General features: G+C 31.3%; 1 long non-coding RNA gene across 1 annotated transcript; it reads left to right on the forward strand.

The window, feature by feature from the left end:
* The first annotated feature begins 90 nt into the window (after window positions 1–90).
* Window positions 91–2,004, forward strand: LOC112459659. The gene is made up of 2 exons (XR_003041350.1): window positions 91–179; window positions 350–2,004. It is a non-coding gene; the product is annotated as an uncharacterized LOC112459659 (long non-coding RNA).
* The last annotated feature ends 1,300 nt before the right edge of the window (window positions 2,005–3,304 follow it).

Raw genomic sequence — 3,304 nt, forward strand, 5'->3', positions numbered from 1 at the left:
CTTTCGCTTTATTAGATTGTAGTACCTTTTATGTCAACTTTAGTTTTTTTATTCATTCGTAAGTTTATGTGCTCATTTTTTACAGAAGCGGTAGCTATAGAATTTCCAACAATTAATGAAACCACATTTGGTAGGAAAGCGGGACCATGGTTGGCCCAGGCCATCTTTCGTATAAAAAAGTAAGTATTATTTAATACATTTTAATGTTATACAAGATTTTTATAGCAAATTTGTCTAAAACACGCACCTGAGTCAAAGATTTATATATAATAAGAAGTCATTAAATTTCAACATTTATAATACTTTATTAATGTTCACATGAATATTGAAATAATTTTAACATTGACAGACATAACAGCAAAAAGGAAAAAGCTGCAGATGACATTTCAGAAATATCTGGTGAAGATGAAGACGACTCATCTGCAAACGAAAATATTGGTGCCCATGATGACGGCTCATCTGATGCAAACGAAAATAGCGACCGAGGTTAAAAAACTCATTTATCTTACTATTATAATATTATGTACTGGATGTGCAATTTTATTATTTTTATATTATTTAAACTTAATACACCATCCCAAGGAGAACAGAAAAACATTATATGTTGACCAAATTGATGTTACTTTATTTATTTTTTTAATTTTTAAAATCAATTTTATTAATTTGATTTTCTGTTTTCCTTGGAATGTATTGTTTTTGGAATCTCGATTATTTCATATTTGAGGGGAATCTTTTTTGAATGAAATATTAACGGTGATGAGAAAAGGCGGTTTAAAATGTATTTAGAGCTGTAATATCAGGCACTGTGAGCTTATCACGGAAACTATAGATAATAGATAAACAGTAATGAGATAACTGCTGACACGAAAAAAGAGAAAACTGAAATTGCAAATTGAACATTGTGAACAGATGTGTACAGAATGTTGATCTGGACGAATGGTTGTTCATGCTCGCTGGTTTCAACCTTCGACCAATATACGTAATTTTCGTTTGTAGCGACACCGAGTACATGGCTTAAGTTTGCAAATTCTAAGTATATTTTCGAGTCGAGATATTTCGCGAATCTCCATTGTCGTAGAGGGTTCCATCGTCAGCTGAATATCGAGAGACAGATTTCGCATTTTTATAAAATGTAATGTAAATGTATATGCGCTATCATACTCGCGAGTTTAGCTTATCATGGGCTTTGCAAGTTCTCTTCTCGTCTTACGAAATGTAATTAATTTCGCGTATACAACTCTACGATTCTGGAAAAGTTACATATTCTTGATTGCGTATGCCATAAATAAGACTCGTCAATATAACATGAAAAAAGAAATATTTAGGTAAACGTAATACGATCTTTTTTGTGTCACTGTTAATGCAAAGATACTGTAATGAATTAAGCTAATGTGCGATTTTGTTGATCAAATAATCTGTCGCCCACTGCATATTAATTTGATCGATCGGAATCGCATACGATTGCGTCATAGTCTAATATTACGGTCCCCTTTCATTTTATTATCTATTTAATATACAAACGTAAATGGGTTCAATGTAATAACCATTGTTTCGCCAAACAATCTAATCCGCGAAATGTTCCCATTTACAAAGTACGAAAAATCTGCTCTTATTCTATTAGCTTTTCCTGTTTTGCTTACGGCTATTCTTTGAAAATTTTTTTGGCAATATTACATAGACTAAGAAGAAAATACTTTGTCTTACTGCGTTGTAATTGGAAACGTCGATAGATCCATTTTATGGAGTCTATTTTGCGAAATGTATTTTATTCAGCTTTCGAAAGAGTCAATAAGCTAATAAGTTGCTAATAAGCAAGCGTTCAAATTTTTTGATTTTATAAAAATTTTACCAACTATTCTATTCCAATCAAAAATTATTTCCAACCAAAAATTCTTACTGATCTTTAAATGTGATCGATGCACGATGTTCGTACATTTCACCCATACAAAAACTTGTAAACGAAAACTCGTCCATTAATATTAATATTAAAAATCGACAAATTTGCGTGCTGTATTTGACTCTTTCTAAAGAATGATCGATGTTTATATGAGAAGTATATAAACTTAGAAAAAAGTGGGCTTAAAAAAATAAAAAAAAATGAAGAGATGAAAGAAACATTGATTAGCAATGTTATGTGAGCAGACTGAAGAACGTGGTAATTTTATAATATTTACCTCTCTTGCAGTCATACCTATATATTGCCTATATTCTAAATTACAGACTTGTATCCTTTTCTGAAAAAACTGCTGGAAAATAAGTTAATGAGTATGTTCGTGGCGCGTTTTACAGTTGCAAGTTGCCAAAGTAAACATTTTTTACTTTGGTATATTTTACCACGTCTTCACGTCTGTGCTCCATGAGGTATATCCAAGTGCGGTTCCCACAACTAATCTTGGATATAACAAAGGAGTGCTCTTGATATGAAAGTAAGCGAGTGTAATTCGTGCGACGTAGAAGTACCTACGAAAGATTTCGGAAGTAATTGTTAATATATCCGGGTATATGCAAGAATTGCGGAGAATTTTTTTTAAGCACAAATAAAAATTGATCATATGGTCCATTAGACGGGCATAGCAATATCTTAGTGCAAAAATAATATTTCTTGTGATTTTTAAATACATTTTCTGATTCTTCGAAGTATACGCGTTGTGTTACTTTCGGTCTTAACGCAGCTCTTAAATTGAATTAATTGGATCTTTCTCCTCCTCCCTCCCTCCCCTCCTCTTTTTTCTCCTCCTTCTCCCTCCCTCCCTTCCCTCTTCCTCCTTCTCCAGCCTCCCCTCCTCCTCCTACTCCTCCTTGACAATCACTTGACAATCAATTTAATGTGTGATATTACTTTTCTGATTCAATTTAAGAGCTGTGTTGAGACTGATAGTAACCGCGTCAATTCGAAGAATTAGGAAATATATTTAAAAATCACACATGAAACATTATTTCAGCATAAAGGTCTTGCTATGACCATCTATGGACCTTGCTCAATTTTCAATTGCGTTAGTCAAACAGCGGTCTTGTCAATGCCTTAAAATACAATAAGTTAAATTTTTTTTCTTTCTTATATGTACTTTATTTTGAACTGCAAATGTTTATTTTGTTATACATTATATATACAATGTGTACAATATGTACAAAAAATAATATTTAGTAATAAAAAATTAAATATAACAAATTTTGAAAATTATTAAAAAATCCTTTCAATGTAAACGTTTCCCAAATATTAAAAAAACATTTTTTTAAATGTTAAAACAAACGTTTATTAAACGTTAAAATAATATTTTTCTAAACGTTAAAATAATATTTTTCT

This window comes from Temnothorax curvispinosus, unplaced genomic scaffold (assembly GCF_003070985.1).
Source record: "Temnothorax curvispinosus isolate PA1 unplaced genomic scaffold, ASM307098v1 QBEX01001058.1, whole genome shotgun sequence".
Taxonomy (NCBI): domain Eukaryota; kingdom Metazoa; phylum Arthropoda; class Insecta; order Hymenoptera; family Formicidae; genus Temnothorax; species Temnothorax curvispinosus.